Source organism: Sminthopsis crassicaudata, chromosome 2, assembly GCF_048593235.1.
Source record: "Sminthopsis crassicaudata isolate SCR6 chromosome 2, ASM4859323v1, whole genome shotgun sequence".
In the NCBI taxonomy this organism is placed as follows: Eukaryota; Metazoa; Chordata; class Mammalia; order Dasyuromorphia; family Dasyuridae; genus Sminthopsis; species Sminthopsis crassicaudata.
In genome coordinates, this window is record NC_133618.1 from 56,967,833 (window position 1) to 56,993,402 (window position 25,570).

At 38.2% G+C, this 25,570-nt stretch overlaps 1 protein-coding gene across 2 annotated transcripts in view; it reads left to right on the forward strand.

Annotated features, from left to right (window-relative positions):
• The first annotated feature begins 77 nt into the window (after positions 1-77).
• The window catches only part of KCNG4 (potassium voltage-gated channel modifier subfamily G member 4), a 65,624-nt gene continuing 40,131 nt past the window's right edge, over positions 78-25,570 (forward strand). For both annotated transcript variants that reach the window (XM_074286346.1, XM_074286347.1), the window contains exon 1: positions 78-477. The gene's annotated coding sequence lies outside the window, so the exon portion shown is untranslated. The remainder of the gene's footprint in view (positions 478-25,570) is intronic.

Genomic DNA, 25,570 nt, shown 5'->3' on the forward strand with positions numbered 1-25,570 from the left:
ACTGTGGCAACCCAGCCAAAACAGAGCCTCACACCTAATTTAGGGAAGAGATACACTTAGCTTTGGCTGAAGAGATTTAGAAGCAATTTCTACCCTCATAACTCTGCTAGAAGTTGATATCCTTCAGGAAAACGTCCAGAAAGATGCCTTATTTTTTCAAATCCTATCCACTCACATAGTTCAAGAATCCTATTTGTAATAAAGCTTGGATTCAGAATCTTGAATGCTAAATTCTGCTAGCAACCAGCTTGAACCAAAGTATATACCCACTGACTGAGGAACCCTTGATTCATGTGGAATATACAGAGGTAGTAGAATATCACAGTGCAGAAAGAAATGAAAAGTAGGAGGAATGTAAAGAAGCGGGGGATTTTCACAAACAGATACAAGGTGAATTAATCAGATTCAGAAGAATGATATTCATCCAGTGACTACAACAACGGACATGAAAAGAACCTTAAGATGAAGCCATTCTGAGTAAGTAAAAACCTAATAATGGTCCTAGAAAGCTCAGATAATGCATAAGAAGCAGGACTACCAGGAGAGAATGTTGATGTAGTGTCAGACCTTGTCTATGGATCTGAGTTTTCACTTAACTATTTTTTTCTTGAAGACTGTTTTTTTTTAAATTATTACAGGCTTTTTATTTAGAAGATATGTTCATGGGTAATTTTTCAACATTGACTCTTGCAAAACTTTCTGCTCCAACTTTTCCCTTCCTTCCCCTCCTCCCCTCCCCCAGGTGGCAGGTCAACTGAAGACTGTTAAATTTTCACTGTAAGCTTTTGCATCTTGGAAATTAGCAAAGGCTTTAAATCAATTTATTGTTTTGTGAGTGTTGGACTTAAGAAAGTGATGTCAAGGGACAGCAATATGGTCCAGTGATTAGAGCACCAGCCCTGAAGACAGGAGGATCTGATTTCAAATGTGACTTCAGTCACTTACTAGCTATGCAACTCTGGGCAAGTCACTTAATTGTGTTTGTCTCATTTTCCTCATCAACATCAGCTATGCTCTTCTGAGCAGCTTGGAGCAGTAGTGTAAGAGACAAAGAGAGGTTCCAGCGAGAATTCCAAAGGATGGAAGCCAGAGTTCTCCTTCTAGTCATTCAGGTTCACAAACTTGGTATGGTCCTTGACTCTTCCTCTTTTTTACCTCCATATCTAATCAGTGTCAAGTGTCATCAATCTTACCTCCACAACATTTCTCTTACATTAATCCTCTTCATCTCTATTCAATCTCTCCTATAGTTCAAATCCTTATCACCTCTCACCTAGACTGCTACAATGGCCTTCTAATTATTTTCCTTTTGCTAGTTTCTTTCTTCTCCGAGCTATCCTCCACTCAGTTGCCAACTTTATGTTCCTAAAACACAGATCTGATATTTTTTTTTAAAAATAGCTTTGTATTTTCAAAACATCACCTTTACAAAACCTTGTGTTCCAAATTTATCTCCCTCACTTTCCCCGCTCCTTCCCCTAGACAGCAAATAATTCAATGTGTGTTAAACATGTGCAATTCTTCTATACATATTTCTACATTTATCATGCTGTATGAAAAAAAAGTCAGATCAAAAGGGGGGGAATGAGAAAGAAAAAACAAGGAAAAAAAAAACAAAAAAGATGAAAATATTATGTTGTGATCCACATTTAGTCCCCATAGTCCTCCCTCTGGATACAGATGCTCTCTCCATCACAAGTCTATTAGAATTGTCCTGAATTACCTCATTGTTGAAAAGAGCCAAGTCCATCACAGTTGATCATTACATAATTTTGTTGTTGCTGCTGTACAATAATCTCCTGGTTCTAGTCACCTCACTTAGCATCAGTTCCTGTAAGTCTCTTCAGGACTTTCTGAAATCAATCTGTTGATTGTTTCTTATAGAACAATAATATTCTATAACATTCACATACTATAACTTACTTATTCAGTCATTCCTCAACTGATGGACATTCACTCAATTTTCAGTTTCTGGCCACTACAAAGAGGGCTGCCACAAACATTTTTGCACATGTGGGTCCTTTTCCCTCCTTTAAGATCTCTTTGAGATGTAAGTCCAGTAGAAACACTGCTGGGTCAAAGGGTATGCACAGTTTGATAACTTTTTGAGCATAGTTCCAAATCATTCTCCAGAATGATTGGATGCATTCACAACTCCACCAATAATGCATCAGTGTCCCAGTTTTCCCACATTCCCTCCAGCATTTGTCATTACCTTTTCCTGTCAGCTTAGCCAATCTGACAGGTGTGTAGTGGTATCTCAGAGTTGTCTTAATCTGCATTTCTCTAATCAAGATTTAGAGCATTTTTCCATATGACTATAAATGCCTTTAATTTCTTCAACACAGATCTGAGCTTGACACAACCTCCCTACACACACACACACACACACACACACACACACAATCTTCAGTGGCTCTATTTTGTCTTTAAAACAAAATTCAAAACTTCAGACTGGTATTTAAGGTGCCAAAGTTTGGTTGCCACTTACATTTTCACTCCTATTTAAGATTATATTTTTTCATTTACTATGTTTTCTAATCATAATTTGCCTGCTCTGACAATTTGCCTTTGTACAAGAGGCTGTTGCCCCATGTTACCCTTTAGAATTCACTTCATTCTTATCTCCAGCTTCTTTCCCATGCTGTCTCCTATAAAAGCCCTTCCTACGAGACATCCTAGCTCCCTCCTCTCACCAGTCCTCGATAAAGGGTCCCTCAAGTGTTCTGTCTTATCCTAGAATGTCCTTAGAAATGTTCCCTGGAACATCCAATTATCCTTTTGAGGCCTTTTCTGCCTGGAATATCCATTAGCAAGTCCCATCTCATTCTCTGTTTATCCTCCTTGAGCCTCCTTTTGGTGGAAGGGCCCAGGCTAAACTTAATTTCCTTTTCCAATCTCTTTCTAGCCTGTGGATTTCAAAACTTTGTCCTTGGGCTAGGTACCTCATATTCCCCCTTTCCCTTCAGTCATAATTTCTTTGATGACATTGTTTACACTATTTCTCATACTCCCATGTTGTCATATGTTACAGTAAGCTCCTGGATACCAGCAGCTAGGAACCTTTGTGGTGATCTTCCTAGTTAATTCTTCAGAGAATAAAAGAATAATGGTATTAAAAAGGTTCAGTCTTTTGTTTCAGGAAGACATTGTGATCATCAAATGAATTTTGCAATTTCCCAAGGGCAATGTGCTATCCTCCCCCAGTTCAATTCTGGGCTCAGCTCATTGTTCATTTGTAGGATCTATACTTAAAAAAAAATCTTACACATAGAGGGGCTTAATAAATGTTTATTGAAGTGAATTCTTCTCAAGCTCTCTGGATAATTGCCTTACTTTTTCATGTTCTGCCCTGATTTCAATCTGTAACGGATTGCCTTGTATACCTTTCACTCATACATTAAGCTAGAAGAGTAGTGAGCAGTAAAGTCAAGTATATGGCTGTCAGCAAAGCAAAGGCAAACAAAATTATTTCCTTTTAGGGTAGGAAGTGCTTTAATGTTCCAGCAGAGCCCAGACCCTAGAGCCTCCATAGCTCTTTTTTATCGGGTCAATTACTCAATTGCATTCAGTTTGCTCCATCTTGCCTGATTAATTACTTACTTTGGAAGTGGGGAGATAAGTAGGAGGAGAGCACTCCACTTGAAACCCTTCTCTCCTTCATTGGAAACTCACTGACCCAGATTTGAAAGTCTTCCTATAGATTTGTGTGAGACAGAGGCTGTACCATGGACAAAGGGAGCAGCAAGAAATGAAAGGGGAAAGGGAAACACCTTTTTCATCAGTAAAGTTGGGCTTGACTCCTGATACACACACACACACACACACACACACACGTGTGTGTATATATATATATATGTATATACACACACACATATATATATACATACACACAGATGTATGTATATATACATACACATAAACACACATACATACACATGTACATAATACTTGGACTTGTTCATTTGTTTTTCAGTTGTGTCTTTCTTGCTGACCCCAGTTAAGGTTTTCTTGGCAAAGATGCTGGAGTGTTTTTCCATTTCCTTCTCTAACTTATTTGATAGATGAGGAAACTGCAGTAAACATGGTAAAGTGACTTGCCCAGAGTCACACAGCTGGTAATTGTCTGAGATTTGAACTCATGAGTTTTCCTGACTTCAGTATCTCTCCACTGTAATACCTCCATCAGCAGCCATAAAACTTAGGGTTGCCTTTAATACATAGCACTAGACCTTTAGGTTAATTTGGCTCCAAAATTCTTCCAGATTTTTTTCTCAATTTCCAATTTTATTGTGGGTCTTCTGAATCATGATCCTTTTTTTGCTGTGCCGGGGTTTAAAAAAATAAAACAATAGCATTTAGTACTATATGTAGTATTTTTAGGTTTGCAAAACTTTATGCAAATATCTTATTGAATCTTCACAACTCTTTGAATTTTCAGTTTCTTGCCACTACAAAAAGGGCTACAATTATTATTCTACATAAGAAAAGTCAGATCAAAAAGGGGAAAAAATGAGAAAGAAAACAAGATGCAAGCAAAAAACAACAAAAAGAGTGAGAATGTTATGTTGTGATCCCATATTCAGTTCCCACATTCCTCTCTTGGTGTAGATGGCTCTCTCCATCACAAAATCATTGAAACTGGCATCAATCATCTCACTGTTGAAAAGAGTCACATCCATCAGAATTGATCATAGTATAATCTTGTTGCTGTGTACAATTGAAGTAGGTGCTGTTATTATCTCTATTTTACAGATGAGGAAACAGAGGTTAGGTGTTTTGCTCAGGGTTAGGGAACTAGTAAATGTCTGAGGCTGAATGTGAATTCAGACAGGAGAATCTTGTCTCCTAATCCACTTTCTCAATATCCACCAATCCTACATGGGTTAGCATGGTGGAAAACCTACCAAGATTTATTCTTTTCTACATACATGAGACTCATATGTGATTGTTAATCTTGTAAAATCTCACCTATAATTTAAAATTAGATTGAAAGAGAAAGATAAAGCATTCAAATCTGTTGTGGCTTGAGTAAGCTATAGCTAGCTGCCAGTATTAGGCTGACTTTTCCAATTCGGAGGCTTTAGGGAGGTTAAGAGATTTGTCCATGATCAGACAGCCAAGAATTCCTAATTCCAAATCCAGCAATATATCCACATTGCCTTTATAGCCTTTAGGATCACATAATGAAACGGAAAAATACTGTTGTTATCAGTTAGTCAAAATATTTCTTAAGAAACTACCATGTGTCAAGCACTGTACTAAGTGCCAGATATAGAAAGAAAGGTAAAAACAATTACCTTATGCCATGATCAACTCAGATAAACTTAGCTCTTCTCAGCAATACAATGATCTTAGACAATTCTAAAAGAATGATGATGGAAAATGCTATCTGTATCCAGAGAAAGAACTACAGAGACTGAATACAGATTGAAGTATATTACTTTCACTTTTTTATGTGATTTTCCCTTTTTATTCTGATTCTTCTTTCACAACATGACTAATGTGGAAATATGTTCAATATAATTGCACCTGAATAACTCATATCATATTGTTTGCTATCTTGGAAAGGGAGGAAGTAAGGGAGGAAGGGAGAAAAAATCGGGGGCTCAAAATCTTATAAAAGTGAATGTTGAAAATGATTTCTACCTGTAATTGGAAAAAAATAAAATATTAAGAGAAGGGACAGAGGGAGACAAGACATTCCTTGCTCTCAAGGAATTTACAAAGTCATAGGGGGAAAAAATAAGAGTTTTTTTGGAAATATTGGCTCCCATGAAGTGGGATGTCACTATGTCCCTGAAAGTTTATAGCTGGTTGAACATAATTATATTTGTTCAAACTTAGATAATAAATTAACAAGTTATTATAGAAGAAATATCTTCCTTTGAGCTCATGGGGTAGGTTACTGCTGACAAATAAATTTATCACAATGCAAAAATTATATATGTAAAAACCTAAAGTTTATTATGCTTAAGCCCAGTTTCACGGGGTAGAATAAGAACCCTGAACAAAGATTGGGATTTTATAATTTTTGATACACAGCAATCTAGTGCATCCATAAAACTTGAACAAATTTAGTTAAACAAAATCATAATTTTGTATATCTCCCTAAGTAAACAAACCTTGTTAAATGATTCTGTAGGCAAACTAAGTGAAATAACAAACTAAACTTCACTTAAAAGGGTCACAATAGGATGCTTACATTACAGAGTCAGAACCAGATGAATTGCTTCACAGTTGGCTAAACCACCTTGAGAAGATCAAAACTATCCAAAAAAAATCTTCCCATGATATTAACATTCCATGAGTCAAGTTTTGGCTAGGTGAGATTACTAGTAACAGAAAACAAGCTTCAGTTAGCCAAGAGGTTCCAAGAGAAATGGCATTAAAAATAATAAAAGGAAATGAAAAGTTATCATAACAAAGGACTTTCTTGGTACTTACCAGATACCTTGGATCAGGTTCTATCCATGATACTCAAGAAAGGTTCTATAGGTGAAGGAAAGCACTATAAGACTATAGTCTATAGTTATCTTATAGGAACTACCTATAGTTATCTTATAGTTACCACTAGAATTACCTTATAGGAACTTAGAATTTAATTGTGGAGATGAGGCATAGACTTTAAGTTCCATGAAGTTGAGGATTCTATCTTATTTAAACTTTTACCTCTCTCAGAAAAGCACCATGGTTAAATTCTCATAGCTTAAGACCACCCTAAGATGTTTAGGACACCCTATATAAATCAATAAATGTTAACTACCTAGGTATTATATTAAGTGCTGGGGACACAATAAAAGGCAGTACCTGACCTCAGTGAGCTTACCGTCTCATGGGAGAGGCAATATGCAAACAAATACAATTAAAGCAAGCTATATACATGAGAGGAAATAATTCACAGAGGAAAGGCACTAGAATTAAGAGGGATTGGAGAAGGCTTCCTGTGGAAGGTGGGATTTGTACAATTACACAACTATAACAATTTGCCTAACTATAATTATACAAACTATATTTATATAACTATAGCGATAAAACACAAGGCAGTTGGGGGATGGCTCTAGCAGTTTAAGAGATCAGGAAATAATTCATAAGGATGCAGCATTTGAGATGATCTTAGAAAAAAAAAAACTAAGTATAATAAGATGCAGAAATGAAGAGGAGTGCTTTCCAGGTATGTGAACATATCTGTACAAAAGCAGAAAAGATAGATTCTCATGCATGAAGAATAATTTTGTCTGGAATGTAGAGACAGGTATAATAAAGCTAAACAAGTCAGTTAAAGGGACTGAGAAGAATTTTAAATATCAAAGAGAGGAAGCTGTCTTTGATCCCACAGAGATCCTGGAGTTTGTTAAGTTTAGTAGTGATATCTGTGTTTTAGGAAGACCTCTTTGGCAGCTGGGAGGAAGGGGAGATGAAGCGCAGATTGGGAAGTTATTGCAATAGTCCAGGAGATATCTGAATTTCCACATTAGGGGAAAGAATTCAATGGAGATTCAAAGATATTGTAGAGGCAGAACCAGCAAGATAGTAACTATATGTATCCAGTGAGAGATCTAAGTTGGGGGTGGAGCACTTTTCCTTGATAATTTCTAAAATATGATGTCTAGACTCTTTTTATCATGGCTTTTAGGCAATCCAACAATTTTTAAATTTTATCCTCAATCTATTTTTCAGGTAAATTATTTTTTTTTCTTTTTACATTTCACATTTTCTCCTATTTTTCATTCTTCTGACTTTGTTTTGTTTCTTAATGTCTCATAGAGTCATTAGCTTCCACTTGCCTAATTCTAATTTTTAAAGAATTGTTTTCTTTGGTGAGTTTTTGTACCTCTTTTTCTATTTTGTCAATTCTGCTTTTTAAGAAGTTCTTTTCTTTGGTGAACTTTTATGTCTTTTATCATGTAGCTAATTCTGTTTTTTTTTAAAACATGTTTTTAATTTGGTATTTTTTGTACCTCTTTTCCCAAATTATTACTTCTCTTTTCATGATTTGATCACATCACTCATTTCTTTCCCCGATTTTTCCTTTACCTCTTTTTTCAATTATTATAGGAATTCTTGTTGGGTTTTTGCCCAATTAGTATTTTTCTTTGAGGCTTTGATTATAGGTGTTTTTATGCTGTCTTCTGAGATTGTCTTGGTCTTATCTACCAGTATAGTAGATTTTTATGATCCAGTTCTTTTTTGGGCTGTTTGTTTTATTTTTTCCAAACTATTTCTTAACTTTGAACTTTTTAATAATTAGGTTCTTGGAGTAGAGAAGAATAGTACCAAGTTTTTTTTTTGGGGGGGGGTTGCATTGTTCTTTTCATAGCTATTCTGAGTGTCTGTAAGTTTCTGGTGCCCCCAAGATGAGATTTGGAGCGAAGTGTGGTCACTGTTTTCCTGCTCTATGCTTAAAAGTAGGAATTGTCCTTTGCCTCTTTGTATCCCAAGTATTTAGCCCAATGTCTGGCACATAGTAGGCACTTAATAAATGTGTATTGATTGATTGATATATAACTCAGTTTTCTTATTTGTAAAAGGAGGTAGTTGGGCTAGATGGCCTCCAATTTACCTTCCAGCTGCCAATCTATAGTTACATGACAAACAATCTCCCTTCGAGTTCAAAATCCTATTATCTTATATCTCAGCAGAAAATTATTGCCAAGGGAAAGAAATGTTTCTTTCCTCCAGAAGTAAGGTCCGGCAATTGTTTGGCTTTGAATAAACTTAGGTCATGTCTCTGGCCAGGAGCTTATTTTCTGGACATCTGGCTCCAAGCCCTAACACTCATCAAGGCTATTCAGAATGTTTAATAGGGAGTTGCAGAGTTGGTAGTTGAGAGGAGAAAATATTCTCAGTCAGGGGTTCTTAAATTTTTTTAGGTGTCATGGACCTCTTCGGAAGTATATGGAAGCTTGCACACCTCCTTCTTGGAATAAAGTTTTTAAATGCACAAAATAAAATACATAGAATTACAAAGGAATCAATCATTTTGGAATACAATTATCAAAAAATTTTTAAGTTCACAGAAGGTAGGTTGAAAACTGTTGTTTAGCGTAATATTAAATCATAGATTTATAGTTGAGATAGACTCTAATACAATCATAGTCTCCTTTTCATTCTACAGATAAGGAAACTAAGGCTCAGAGAAGGGAAAGAGTCATCAAAGATCACACAGCCTATTGGCAAAGCCAAGATTTCTGACTCTTCAGCTAGTGTTCTTTCTATTATCTTACATTGAATCTCAGAATTTTATTTTTTAGACTATTTGGATTAGAGAGAGACTTTGAAGCCTTGTCACTTAATTCATTCATTTGTTCATTCACCATTTATTAAGCACCCACTGTTTGTAGAGCATAATGCTAGGTAATTAAGATGGTAAAAACTTTAGTAGAGACTTAGTGCCCCATAACTGTCATTCAAAGTTAGGCTTGTCCCGTGTCCTACATTGCTCTGAGTCTCCCCGGGGCACTCTCCTCCCAAAATAACCTAAGAAGAGCTAAGAAAATACCTGCTCCACATAAGTGATTCAAGACCAAATCATCAACAATTATTCACCCTATTCTTGCTGGCTCATACCTAGGCTATGTAGAGAGGAGACACTAAGATAGCATCTCTTAAATCAGGGATGTGACCTGGGTGTCCCCAGTTCCATATTTGCCTTAGCATTTACCATCTCATGAATTCATGAGTCTCACTCACTACTCACTCCGTCCAGTTCCCATAATCATCTCATCACTCTAACTTATGTAGGAACTGAATTTTTCTCATGTCAAACCGAATCTGACTTACTATTGGAATATCAATTTAGTGATTCTTATTGGAATACTCATCTTTAGTCTGCCTTCCTTCCTTAACCAATCTCAGTACAATTTCAAACCTTCAAGAGAACTAACAACAGCCTAAAGCTTTATGAAGACACAGAATGTGCACAGAAATTCAGGATGGAATGATGGGGAAAATCTCTGGCCAGAAATGCTCTGAAACAGTCCGGACTTGAAGCATGGGGACAGGCAGCCATCTGGTATTTCCCTGGCCTTTTTCAAGATGTGACTTGTCCTTCTTTTGTTAACATCCACAGCTTTTGGCTCATAATTGCCTGCATAGAGGCTAAAGTCCAAAGTCCAATAGGAGAATAAGGTACAAGCACAGATCTCAATGATCTTGTAGAAGAAAGAGACTTCCTCCTGACATGCTATTGGGGGACTTCTTACTTCTCTGGTTAACCTTGGAATTTTGAATTTCAATTCCTCCTTCCTAGGAAAAGTGGGCATCAGAAGGTTTCCTGAGAGGTTAATGGAAAGTAATTGAATTCTTGTAAAAGCCCATAAAACAGGGATTCTTAACTTCTTGCTGTTATCATATACCCTTCTGGCAGTCTGGTGAAGCTTTTGGACCCCTTCTCAGGCTAATGTTTTAAATGTATTAATTAAAGAGGAAATCAATTATACTGAAATATAATTATCCATTTTTTTTAAGTTCACGGATCCCAGGTTAAGAATTCTTGCCATATGCCCTTTGATCTAGCTGTATTTCTACTGGGCTTATATCCTAAAGAGTTCTTAAAGGAGGGAAAGGGACCCATATATGCAAAAATGTTTGTGGCAGCCCTTTTTGTAGTGTCAAGAAACTGGAAACAGAGTGAATGCTCATCAGTTGGAGAATGGCTGAATAAACCATGGTATATGAATGTTATGGAATATTATTATTCTATAAGAAACGATCATCAAGATGATTTCATAGAGGCTTGGAGAGACTTACATAAGTTGATGCTAAGAGAAATGAGAAGAACCAGGAGATCATTGTACATGGCAACAACAAGATTATACAATGATCAATTCTGATGGATGTGGCTCTCTTCAACAATTAGATCATTCAGACCAGTTCCAATCATCTTGTGGTGGAGAGAGCCATCTACACCCAGAGAAAGCACTATGGGAACTGAGTGTGGATCACAATATAGCATTTTCATTTCTGTTTGCTTGAATTTTATTTTCTTTCTCATTTTTCTTCCTCTTTGATCAGATTTTTCTGGTGCAGCAAGATAATTTTATAAATATTCATGCCTATATTCTATTTACATATATATATATATATATATATATATATTTTTTTTTTTTTTTTTTTTTTACCATGTTTAACATTATTGGATTATTTGCCACCTAGTGGAGGGGGTTGAGGGAAGGGAGAAAAATTGGAACACAAGATTTTGCAAGAGTCAATGTTGAAAAATTATCCTTGCATATGTTTTGAAAACAAAAAGCTTCAATAAAAAAAGAATTGCTGCCATATAATATAGCAGTCAATACCCACTGGTGAGCAGTCTCTTACAAGAGAATGAATATAGAATGAGTCTTTTATAGTACTAGCCTGGGGAAGGATATTTTTTTAGGTGTCATGGACCTCTTGGGAAGTATATGGAAGCTTGCACACCTCCTTCTTGGAATAAAGTTTTTAAATGCACAAAATAAAATACATAGAATTACAAAGGAATCAATCATTTTGGAATACAATTATCAAAAAATTTTTACGTTCACAGAAGCTAGGTTGAAAACTGTTGTTTAGCCTAATATTAAATCATAGATTTATAGTTGAGATAGACTCTAATACAATCATAGCAGAGGACTCTAGGTATGGGTTCCCACCTCCAGGGATCTGCTGGTTGCTCTAATAGATGTCACCATTTAGGTCCATCCTTTTAACTTCTTTTGAACTCTTTTGGTCCACAATTCTTCTTAGTTTTCAACAGATGACTATCGTTGTAATAGGCCAATTTCTGAGTCTTCTATTTATAATTCTTCAATTTCTTTTCTTGTGGTTCTTCTCAGCCTCCAGCAAATGGCATTTGTGCCTACTCCCAGGGGATCAGCTCTCCTATTTATATAGAGAAAAGAAGAAAGGGAGGGGAATAACCTTTTGTCTTGGCCAAATGTGTTTATAATTTAAAATGAAAATCTAAACTAGAATGTTTTGATTTTAATTGAAGTCCTTTTTTGAATGTCATTTTCAAGTCTCATATGTAAAAAACCTCCCAGAGCCAGAAGAATTATATGTCCAGGTACCTTATAAATAGGTCACTCTCTCTCTCCTCAGTTCATGTGGATTCAGAATGGATTACTATGTTTCATATTCTTGCCTTTATAGTATCTGGTTACTGTGTCTTCTGCCTATGTCAGTAGTCCCTGCTAGGACTAGGGATTTAGGGAAAATAACTCACTTTTTTACCTCAACTAGCTTCTCAATTCATTTTATTTCCTCCTGGGCAACTGGAAAGAGTTATTCAAATTACTAAAAGCTGTTTCTTATAATATCCGAGAGAAACAAGCACTGCCTTCATGCTTAGTAAAAACAGATTTATAATCCACGTTGCATATTTTTGACATGTAACATTACATGAAAATGCATTATTAAGTTATAGAAGAAAGTGTCCTCTGAAGATTACCTTTTGCTTCTTTTAGCATATCCATCACTTAGCATAGAACCTGACTCATAGTGGGCATTTAATAAATGTTTATTGAATTATTTATTGAATTGAAATATGAAAGGGAAAGCTGTTACTGAGAACTGGAAACAGGAACAGTTTCGAGGAGCTCTTGGTACCTCCTACAACTACCCTGCCCTAGACTCCCATTTTCCTTTCATAAGCAACTCTCTAAGATATATTCTTAGAGAGTATCAACCTGCAAGAGGAGAGGGAGTTTTGCTGTCATGAAATACATGGTATCAATGAAATCTAGATCCATGCCTAGATGGAATAGTAGAGAAAAAACTGAGTGGAATTGGGATTAGGAAGACAAGCTTGAATTCTATCTCGGTCACTAGTTTTTATTAAATATTTTGTATGTGCCAGGTACTGTGCAAAATGTTTTACAAGTATTATTGTATTTGATTTTCACAACAACTATGGGAGGTAAATGCTGTTATTAACCCCATTTTAAAAAGAGGCAGAAGATAATGACTTGCCCAGTTAGCAAGTATCTGAGGCTGTATTTGAACTCATGTTTTTTGACCCTTGACCAGCACTCTACCCATCGGGCCACTTAGCTGCCCCTAAAGTGTTTCATATGTTTTAATAGGAAGTAGAGCAAAGAACAATTAAGTTTGGCCAGAGCATGAAAGGGACTAAAAGAAAACAAATTTCTGTAGCTCTGCTTGGTTTCAACAACACACAACAAAATATCCTCTTGTTTCTCCTCTCTCCACTTTCCAGCTTTCTTTCTTTTTTTTTTTTTTTCTTTTTTGAGGCTGGGGTTAAATGACTTGCCCAGGGTCACACAGCTAGGAAGTGTTAAGTGTCTGAGACCAGATTTGAACTTGGGTCCTCCTGAATTCAAGGCTGGTGCTCTATCCACTGCGCCACCTAGCTGTCCCCCCTCCTTCCTCTCCCCCCCCCCTGCTTTCTTTTGTAGGTTGTCTGTCTCCATTAGATTGTAAGCTCCTAAGGGCAAGAACTGTGTTTTTTTTTCTTATTTGTATTGTTGTTCAGTCAGTCTTGTCTGACTCTTCTTGACCTCATGAAACAATAGTAAGACCATCATGCCTTTGGATTTTCTTGGCAAAGATATTGGAATAGTTTGTCATTTCCTTCTCTAGTGGATTAAGGTAAATAGAGGTTAAATGACTTTCCCAGGGTCACATAGCTAGTAAGTGTCTGAGACCATATTTGAACTCAGATCTTCCTGACTTCAGGCCCAACATTCTATCCAATGAGTCCCCTCCCTGCTTCCTCTTTTTTGTATGCCCAGCACTTAAAACTGGTTAAGTGCCTGGAATAAAATAGCTATTTAGTAAATACTTATTGTATTGTGTTGTGTTGAGACAGGACTGAAAAGGTAGGGAGATAAAGATTGCAAATGGCCTTGAATGCCAGGGAAATGAGTTTGGACTTTAAGCAGGTGATATGTAGCCTTCAAAGATTTTTTATCAGAGGAGTGAGATGACTAGTTCTATGTATAATGAAAATTATTCTGGCAATAATTTAAATGATAGATTGTAGGAGAGTGAGCATGGAAGCAGGGATACCAATTGGGAGATTATTGTCACCTTTATTGAAATGTAATGACAGCCACTAGCAATAAAAGAAGAGAGGCAGGAGTAGATTCCAGAGATATTCTGGAGGAGAAAGTAACAAAAATTGGAAATTTATTTGGCAGAAGAGATTAGAGTCAAAAATAATTCTAATATGGCTAACTGGAAGAATGGTGGTACCATGGACAGAAATGGTGAAATCAGAAGTTGAAACAGGTTTCTTTAATGACTAAGATGATATGTCATGTCTGGAATATGTTGAATTTTAGATATAATGGAGATGTCCCATTGATCATTAGAGATGGAGGTTATAAGCTCAGAATAATGATATAAGATGGGCAGTGAAGATTTGAGATACATTTGCATAAAGGAAGTAGATAGTTGTAGTTACAGGAGTGACTATATTTACCAAGAAAGAGAGAAAAAGAAGAAGACTGAGAAAGGATCTTAGAGAAATGTTCACATTAAGGGATTAAGAAGAGCAAAAGGAGTCAGTAAAGGAGATTTAAAAAAGTAAAAGATGACACAGAAGAGCAGGGAATTTTTTAAACCAAGGGAAGAAAGACTATCCATTCTAAGAGTGTCTAAAGTTAGAAAGATCCCAAAAGATAAGTGAACAAAAAATATGAACAAATTGGTCTCAAAAGAATTTCAAATTATTTGTAACCACAGAAAATGTACCAAATCATTAATAGGAGAAATACTAATCTAAACAACTTGTATTGGAAACACCAATACATTTTAGATACAGTCATTCTGGAAAGCTATTTGTTATTTTGTGTAAAGAAAGGGACTAAAATGTCTATACCTTTGACTCTACCACTGAGTTTATATCTTCAGGAGATCAACAACAAAAAGAAAGTTTCTACATATGCCACAATATTTATAATAGCACTTTTTGTTATGGCAAAGAACTGAAAATAAAGATCCTTAGCCAACAATTAGGGAATGGATAAATTGTTGCATATGAATGAAATGTAGCATTATTGTACTAAAAGAAATGATGAGCAAAATTAATAGAGAAGGATGAAAAGATTTATATGAACTGATACAAAACAAAATTTTGTGAGCTACTCGAGGGCAGGAACTGCCTTTTGCCTTTATCTCTCCAGAACTTAGCACAGTGCCTGACACATAGTAAGCACTTAATAAATGTTTATTGACTGATTTATTGAAGAAGACAAGGGCTGAGAAAAAGTAATTGAATTTGATGATTAAGATGTCATTGATCTGAAAGACCAGTTTCAATACTGTGGGGAGAAGTAGGGTAGAATCCTAATTAATGTTGTTGTCTGTCCTCCTTTTTTGAAGAGGATCATGATATCTGGGAGGTGATACTATGCCATGCAAGTGAATTGGATTTAAATAAGGGAGAGCTGTGCAAGGTCACCTGCCTCACTTTTTCCTCTAGAGTTATCTGGGTCCAGTGGCCAGACATGGTTCAGGATGATCCTGGATGCAGAGGGAAACCTCAGCCTTTATAAGCTAAAGTCTTTAGCAAGTCTCACTTTGACTGAGACAATACCCAATCAATAATTAAGGCTAGGTAAGAAATGAGGCAGAAAATGGCCTTTTTTTTTTTTTTTTTTTTTTTTTTTTTTACCTAAGGAGAGGCAGTAAGAAAATGGCAGTATTGGGTGTAGGCAACTTTTTCAGAACATTTATCAATTAAAAGTAATTTTGCTAATTTCAGTTTTCTAATGAAATAAGGTCATCTGCTCTAAACTGGAAATGAGGCTAGTGGAAACAGGTTCAGAATAGTCATGATGGGAAATGTGGTAGAGAGTTGCTTAATTTTGAATAGTGTAGATGATTAATAAATGCTAATTATACTTGAGACACTTCCTGGAATAGCCTTCTGCCTTGCAGATATTTCCTTTTCACTATCCACATCTTGAAAGCATCAAAGAGATGAACAGTATAAGGCTAAGAAGACTCAAGTGATTAACAGGAACCAAGCACCCTTTCCCCCACAATTGTTTTTTTTTTTTTTTTTCTTCTGAGGCTGGGGTTAAGTGACTTGCCCAGGGTCACACAGCTAGGAAGTGTTAAGTGTCTGATACCAGATTTGAACTCGGGTCCTCCTGAATTCAAGACTGGTGCTCTAGGCACTGCGCCACCTAGCTGCCCCCCCCAATTGTTTTAAAATTACTTTATAAATGTCCTCATGCTCATGAGAAAAGTTGCCCAAGATAAGGTAGAGAAAGGAACCTAGAGTATTGAGTAGCTTTGGCCAATTGTATTTTTTGACTAGGATTGTCATGGGGGTTGTGTGCCATGGTGACTCCTCCTAGGAGTGAGACTGGGCTAGCATCACTGATCAGAAGACTACTTCCTCCTTACCCAATGAATGTGTCACCAATTACTATCTGTGCCATAGATCTAAGAGGGTATGCTTATTTCAATAATAAGACCAAGGGGGAAAAAAGAGATAATAATCATTGCATTACCTGTAGTAGAAATTCTTATAAGGCTTCACTCAATGTGGGTGAAGAACTTTCCATACTCAAAGCATTATAGAAATACTATTATTCTGAGAACTCAGAGCCAAACTTAGGCTAAACATAACTAAACATAGGCTAATGTGAGACCAGTTTGCTCAAGGAAAGAATCCATTTTTCTCTGGCCCCTGGGGAGAAATGATTATCCTAGAAACTGATTTTTCCTCTTTATCTACTAGAAGCTCTTGTCTTCTTTTAATAAATTTATCACAAATCATCAATTGTTGAGAGCACAGTGGGATTTTAAAATGCTGCATCTCAGAGCTGGGAAAGGCCTTAGATCACAGATTCAAATGTGGAAGGGCCTTTGAAATTGGCTAATTGACCTCATTTATAAAATGAAGAAACTGGACCAAGAGAAAGGAAGTGGCTTGTCTGTCACTCAGACTTCCCCTCCTTCCAGTTTTCTTTCTTTCAAGTCAGGACTTAGTCTATAACCCTCAACCATCTAATACAAATTTTCTAGATGTCACAAGACCCCACTTTAAAATGCAATTTTAAAAAATTTGAGTTAAAAAGCAGAAACAGTCTGTGCTTACCATTCCTTAAATTAATCACCAGTATCAACCCATTATCCATCCATCTTTCCCTTGTCTCCTAGAAAAAAATCCAGAAAATATATTATTTGGGAGAAGAGAACTGTATGATGATGATGATGATAACTAGCATTTATATAGGACTTTATGAAGTGCTATTAACCTCATAACGACCTTGGGAGGGAGGTGCTATTATTATCCTCATTCTGCTGATGAGAAAACTGAGGCAGGCAGAAGTTAAGTGATTTGCCCAGAGTCACACAACTAATTAAGTTGTGTGAGTCTGGATTTGAATTCAGGGCTTCCTGACATCAAACCTCACCTAGCTGCTCAGGTACAGAGATGCTGAAGAGGGAACCAGTGTAAAAGCCAAGATCATAAGCAGAAAGCTAAAGGACGCATGGCAACAATGATTTGAGTGAATGAGAACTCAAGAGATTTGGATGTGAACACCAGATCTTCTGCTAATGAATCTAGGTGGACTCAGAGTGGTTACTTTCTGTATGCATGCTGTACCAAAGCATCTTCTCATAGGAGATTTATCTTTGTTTGTTCTCTTCCATTGCCCCTCTTAAACTAAGAAGAACAATCAAAAAACAAGATTTCCAAAAATCTGACTAACAACATTCATAGGACATTTGAAAGTTTGCAGAACACTTTGCAGGTAGTCTGACATTTCCTCTCCCAACTTCCCTGAGAGGCAGATATTATCCCTACAACTTTCTGGGTCATACCTGCCTTAAGTTCCTCTTTATGTCAGTTCAGCCTCCACTCATCTGTCAAAAGGATTCTCTTAAACTGTATCTCCGATCATTTCCTCCCCACTCAGTAAACTCCAGTGGCTCCCTATTACCCCATTCCACATTCTTTTCCCTTCCATATACTCCATGATACCTGGACATTGGTTTCCTGGTTGCTATTCTAACACCATACTCCATCTCTCAACACTTTGCCTTTCCACCAATTGTCTTCAGTGCTTAGAATGTTCTCCATCCTTATTTCTGCCCCTTAGTTACCTTGTTTTCTTCAAACACTCAGTTCAAATCCCACCTTCTGCAAAAGATCCTTCCTAGTCTCCTCCTTCACCTTCTTTTCTTCCTTCAGTCCCTTTCTTTTTGGATTACTTTTACTCTACTCTGTAAATCACTTGGATGCACACAATGTTTACATGTTCTACCATTATATTGTAAGCTCCTTGAAGGAAAAGACTGTTTTTGTTGTGTTGTATAATAGCTTTTAATTTTTCAAAACATATGCAAAGATGGTTTTCAGTATTCACCCTTGCAAACCTTATGTTCCAAATTTTTCTCCTTCCCTTCCTCCCCTTCTTTCCCCCAGACAGCAAGTAATCCAATATATATTAAACATGTGCAATTCTATGCATATTTCCACATTTATCATGCTGCCCAAAAAAGATCAGATCAAAAAGGAAAAAAATGAGAAAAAAGCAAGCAATAACAAAAACGATAAAAATACTGTTATTTGAGATGATTCAAACCAGTTCCACTTGTGCAGTGATGAAGAGAACCATCTACACCCAGAGAGAGAACTAGGGGAACAGATTGTGGACTATAACATAGCATTCTCACTCTGTTGTTTTTTGCTTTCATTTTGTTTTTGTTGTTTTTCTTGTCAGTTTTTCTTTTTCTTCCTTCTTGATCTGATTCTTCTTGCACAACCATTTAACTGTATAAATATGCATACACATGTTGGATCTAACATGTATTTTAAGATATTCAACATATATTGGACTACCTGCCAGATAGGGGAGGGGATGCGGGGAAGGAGGTGAAAATTTGCAACAAAAAGTTATGTAAGGGTGAATTTTAGAAAAATTACCCATGCATATGTTTGTAAATAAAAAGCTTTAATAAAAAAGAAATAAAATACTATGTTGTGCTCCACATTCAGTCCCTATAATCCTCTCTCTGGATGCAGGTGGCTCTTGTCATCACAAGTCTATTGGAATTTACATGAATCACCTCATTGTTGAAAAGAACGAAGACTGTGTGTTTTTTAAAAAATATATATTTCTTTGTATCCCCAGTGCTTAGTATACTGACTGACATGCAGCTAGTAATAAGTGCTTGTCAACTGGAAATGAAGAAACTGAGGATAAGAGATTAAATGACTTGCCCAAGATCACACAACTAATAAGTGTCTGAGTCAAAAGGTATTGTTGTAATTATCAGCAAGAATAAGGCATGAGTCAGTAAGGTGATGACGGATAACATGGAGGTGCTTATATAGCATCAGTGAGTGAAAGCATCAACAAAAGAAACCATAGCTCAGATAGGACTCTACACACAGCAGGTTGGCAATCAGTTCTATTTTTATCATAGTCTAGATCTGGGTGGTTGAGTCTTTTCAGTCACTCTTTGTGACCTTTTGGGGGATTTTCTTGGTAAAGATGCTGGACTGGGCTGTCATTTCCTTCTCTAGCTCTTTTTATAGATGAGGAACTACAGCAAACAGGATTAAGTGACTTACCAAAGATCACCCAGCTTGAAAATGTCTGAAGACAAATTTTAATTCATAAAGATGCCCAAGCCCAGCTCTCTATTCTTTGCTCCATCTAGCTGACCTGGACTCAGAATCTGGAGTCAGAAAAGACCTGAGTTCAAATCCAGCCTCAAATACTTCCTAGCTTGGGGTAAGTCACTTCACCCTGCTTGCTTCAATTTTTTTTTCATCTGTAAAATGTACTGAAGATAGAAATGGCAAACTACTCCAGCATCTTTGCCAAGAAACCCCTAAATGGAGTCACAAAGAGTAGGACAGGACTGAGATAACTGAACAACAATAGACTTGTGATTTCATTGATGGTGTGAGATCCTTGATGAAAGAGCTCCCTCTACCAAGGCCATTGAGCAATTGTACTGAAAATTAGTCTTCAAGATTCATGAAGGATGCCCAATATACTGAGGCTAATTAAATTGCCCCAGATCACACAGCCTAATAAAGTGACAAAGATGGGAATTAACCCCAGTTTTCCTGAGTCTAAGGCCAGAGTCTGAGTCCAGTCACTATTCCACATTGCCTCACAATTGTCAAGCATCTCCTAAGTGCAGAGACCATGCTGTCTCTAGGACTGCGAGCAGGTTTGATGGAAAGAGCTACCAAGACAGCAGTGAGAATGAATCAGAATAGAGAGAACCACAACTGGTTGCCCCATCTCAATGCTATGCTCCTGCAGGAGCTTGGCTGCCCCCACTACTTTGCACCTGACTGAAGAAATCCTGACATGATTCTCAGCCCACACAATGTGGGTAGCCTCATCACCCTGGATCTCCCAATCCCTGACAAATGTACCCCATCATGCTGCTGTGGAAGGAGCACTAGTCCTGGAGCTGGGGACCCAGGTCCCATTCCCAGCTCTGCTACTTGTGTGACCTCAGGCATGCCATTCAACTTCTTACTGCCTCAGTTCTATCCTCTGTAAGTTCTTAATAAACACTACTAGGGCTATGCTGGTTGGATGTTTAGCAACATTGAGAGAAAAAACGTAAGCAGGACTCACTTCTAGGTTTAATCTGCATTTTCATATTGCCTCCATCAGTTTCTTAAATCTAAACAATCAATAAAATAATAAGTCACATCCTGACTTGTATCATTTGCTGGGTTTTTATAATATATATGTATGACCACACTGAACATTTAACATTCAAGCTTAGGAGAACTGGTTCTAGTATACTTCTGGCACTTACCATGTGCTAATCATGGTGCTAAGTTCTGGGGTTATAAAGACAAAAACACCATTCCTATTCTCAAAGAGTTCATATTCTAATGGGGAAGTTCACATTTAATTTCCCTGGGAGTCAGTTTCCTATCTGTAAAGTAAGGAAGATTGTTTGTAAGGTCTTCCAGCTCTAAGAGTGGTCCCATGATCATAGACATGATGAAGGCACTGAGACACACAAGGAAAACTCTCCCTTTTGTGGCAATATGAGGAGAAAAAGAAGTCAGCTCCTCAGCATGGGAATGGTTCAGGATGGGAAGCAGAAAGAAAAAAAAACATAATCTTCCAGGTACTCCACTGTAGAATCCCGCCTAGCTCACTGGGATATACTGTTGGGAATTCCGAACAAGATTTAAGGAGAGTGGCAGTATATAAGAAAGGGCACTGGAGTCAGTTACAAAACCTGAATTCAGAACAAAACTATTTCTTAGTACTTGTATAACCATGGTTGAATGGTTGGCTCTCCCTGGACCTCAGTTTATCTGTAACTATGCAGTGGGTCTCCAAGATTGCTTTCAGTTCTAAATCCTATGATCTATGAATCTATGATTTGACACATGGGACCCAGGAGTCCTGGGTTCTAGTCTTGGCAAGTTAGTTTTGTCACCACCTAACTGATTATCTGACCTTGAACAAACCTCATTTGTAAAACAGAGCCAGTGATCATAAATCATGGCTCTGACAGCCAGAGACTGGACCAGATATCTCTCCAGGGCCCTTCCAGAGCTAAGACCGGTGTGTTTCACCCGAGTCGGTCATAAGTCAGCCAAAGCTGAAGGAGAAGGAAAGTTATTTCTGTAGCTTCTCAAAAGCACACAGTCATGCTACAATTAGTCAAAGTTACCAGAAAGAACTCTGGGTATGAAAAGTGACAGCTGGCTGTCTGCTAGCATCATTGCATCACAGAATGTTAAAGCCAGAAGGGATGGGAGAGATCATCCAGTGATCCCCCGACTTCCTCTGGCCCCCGCCCTCCATCATGGAAGCACTAACTTTGAGAGGGAGATGGGTCTCTAGACACTGACCTTCACCTGAACAGTGATCCTTCATATAACATCTCTGATGAGAATCAGTCACCCAAACTCTGTTTGAAAATCTCCCCTGAGGGAGAATCCACACACTACTTCCAGAGACAGTCCAGCCATCTCTTCATTAGGGAGCTTGTCTTACATCAGCCTGAATATGCCTCTGCCATGTCCACTTCCCCTTTCCCCTACCCCCACAATTCCTAGTATTACTCTCTAGGACCAAGCAATACAACCATATGAGCAAGTTTCAAATACTTTAAAGACAGTTTTTCTCTTTGTCTGTTCCCCCCCTCTCCTGTGTATATCTTCTCTCTCTGTCTCTGTCTCTGTGTCTCTGTCTCTCTGTCTCTGTCTCTCTCTCTGTCTCTCTGTCTCTGTCTCTGTCTGTGTCTGTCTGTCTCTCTCTCTCTCTCTCTCTCTCTCTCTCTCACACACACACACACACACACACACACACACACACACACACACACACACATCCCACTACCAAGTCTTTTCTTTTTCCAGGCTAAACCATTCCCTCCTGCCTGGAATGCTCCACCTCTTGGCTTTCTTCATTATTCAGTTCCAATTTCACCTTCTGCAGGAGGCATTTCCCAGTTCTACCAGCTGCTAGTGCTTTCCCTTCTGAGATCTACTTCCATCTACTCTGGATATATTTTATATAGTCTCAGTTGTCGACATTGCATGCTGTCTTCCCTATTGGAATATGAGCTCCTTGAGGAGATGTTTTGTTTTTGCCTTTTTTTTTGTATCTCCAGCACTTAGCATAATGCCTGACACTTAGGAGTAAATATTCAATAATTTTATGTTGATCCTTGTATGTCATGGTCACTTGCAAGATGGAAGAAGTTGAAACTAAAAAACCTAAGGTCATAGAGTGAGTCAATGACAAGATTGGGACTAGAACCCAGGAATCCTGGGTCCTGATCCAAGCCTCTTCTCCCAGCACCTGCTGTGTCTAATGCTTGTGTCTTATGACCGTTACTTCTAAGTTCCTCTTTTTGGCCGAGGAGGGGAGGGCATTTCTCTGCTCTCCTGCCTGGCAGTTGGCATTGCTGCTGCTGCTGCTGCTGCTGCTGCTGCTTGCTGGATGGTTGGATGGCTGATGGAGAGATTATTTCTAAGCTCTTCCCATTCTCTCCCCCCTCGCCTGCCAGGACCACACTGACTGTCCCTTCGGGAGTCAGAGCCGAGTGAGGAAGCAGGGCAGGTTCTGCTAGCTCACTGAGCTAGGAAGCCCAGACAGCCAGTCCCCTTCCAGAAAGGGGCACTTGCAGGTACCTTTGCAAGCCCAGAGCTTTCTGAGGCGCAGAATGAATGGACTGATCCTCCCTGGAAGAGCAAAGGCAAAGCAGAGAAACTGAAACTTAACTACCCAAAACCAGCTTTTCTTCCCCCTTCTTCTTTCCCTCTTCACTACATCCCTACATGTCTATTCCCTGGGAAATGAGGAATGTACTGTCTTCTCAGGGAGGCGGCTGAGACCTGGAAACAATCCCCCCCACCTCAGGATGGTGAGTCAAACTTTGGGGGAAGTTGCTGTTTGCCCTTAAGGATGGCATGTAGGACTGATGGGACTGACTTAGTTAAACAAGAATTTAAAAATCAATGGCTTGGGGATGTTGTAACACCTTTTCCAGATGTTCAAAAGGTAACAACATCTGGCTTTGCTCGCCAGATTTGAGGGGAGGGAACAAAGAAGAGTGTCAACAAATGGAGACTGAATTTCCAAGTGGGATTTCTGCAGTGAATGCATGATGGCAGGAGCCTTAGCTGATGAGTCAGGGGCCAGGGTTCCACTGGGGGCTCTGCTGCTAATTTACTGCATGGCCTCAAGCAAGTCTCTTTGGACTTTAATTCCCTTCTTTGTACAATGAAGGGGATAGATTAGCTCTAGAGCTCTGAATTTCTACCTCGTTCTCATACTCTGCATGAGAACACACACACTTCTCCCATCTGAATGTGGTTCACCTGCATTTAGTTATTGGCCATAAAATATGGATGTGGCGATAAAAGCAGGGTATCGGGAGAAAACGTATAGCATGTAAACACGAAATACAAGGGCCAAAATCAAGCTGCTCCATGTCAACTAGAAATCCAGTGATGCCAGAAAAGAGAAGAACTTTTATCCCTCTTAGGCTACAGAGTTTCCTTCTCTATTGAGGTGCTTTTTGGATCCTGAGATTGTGGACAGTTTTACAAATGATGCCGGCTTGGAAGGACTATCCCCTAACGTGGTCACAGGGCTCTTGAGATTGTGTATAAAACTGGAAACAAAGCTGCATGCTGAATAATAATGTAATGCACTCATATTGAGTCAACAAGGTAAAATTGTAGCCTGTCAGAGCTGAAAGGACAGGAGAGATCATCTAACCCACTCCATCAAAAAGGCAAAAAAGCATTTTTTAAATGTCTATTTTGTGCCTGGCATGGTGCAGAGTATTTCCCTTTTTTTATAAAAGAAGAAACTGCCCCCCCCAAAAAAATAACAAGTTGACCTGCCCAAGGTCATAGGTAGGGGTTAGCAGAGACGGGTAGCATTGAAAGGAAGACTAAATGAAAGCATTCACAATGGAAACATTAAGGATGTCCCACCCTACTGGCAAAGTTAACAAGGTGTTCAGCTTTGAGTTTCCTAGCTGCTCTTAATATTGATAATGAGCCAGACCCAGAGGACCAGGGGGCAGAGAACTAAAAGGAACCGCAGAAATCAAGTCTAGTTCCTTCATTGACAGATAAAGCAATTGAGGCCCAATGATTTGTCTAAGCTCATGCAGGCAGAAACCACCAGAACTGAGTTTCATGTTTAAGTTTTCTGAATCCAAGGCCCATGCTTTTCCCTTCTCTGTATTCTACAATCTAGAATGTCCTCTCTCATTCTCTTAGCTCTCTGGACCCTCTCCAATCCCTTAAAGGCCCCCAGAAAAATCTATTTCTTATTTTTTAGAAATTCTCCCAATACCCGGTCACCAGCCCACAGTTCTCTACACCATTCTTTAACACAGAATCTTAAGAGTGTTGAGAATGGAAAGGGGTCTTGAAGCATAGAAAGTCAGCAGTGGAAAGAACTTTAGAATATAAAGCTCCAGCCCCAGAAAGTCCTCAAACTCCAAAGGAGGAAACTGAGGTCCACAGAGACTGAGATTCAGGACAGTCATACATAATTTGACTTGACTACAAAGACTCCCAATGTAAGGCTCTTTCCAAAGACAGCTTAGAGAACATGGTGTCCAACACTACAGTTTTCCCCTCAGTATTACAGAAGAGAAAATTTAGGAGTTACAGAGGGTATAGAGATGGATGGAAAGCAAGGATAGATATAAAGTAGATTTTACTCAGGGTCATTTAGAGGCAGGGTAATTGTGGCTTTTGTAGAAAATGGCAAGGCTCACTTTTCCAGCTCACTTTTCAAATGATAGGGTCATGGAAGCTAGAAGGGACCCTTAGAAATCATAAAGTCTAGTTCCTTTTACTTATGCTCAGACATATTGAATGATTTGTCTAAGGCCACACAGCTAAAAAGCAGCAGAATCAGATTTGGGAAGGCTTCAGATTCGAGAGGGTTGCATATAGCACAACAGACAGGATTCTGAATTTGTCAGAGGACCTGAATTGAAAAACTAGCTCTTGTGACAGTCACCTGTGAGGTCTTAGCTAAGTCACTTAGCCCTCTCGCAGGTCTTAGTTTCCTTTATCTATAAAATGAAGGGGCATGGATTAGATGGCCTCTGAGGTCCCTTTCCG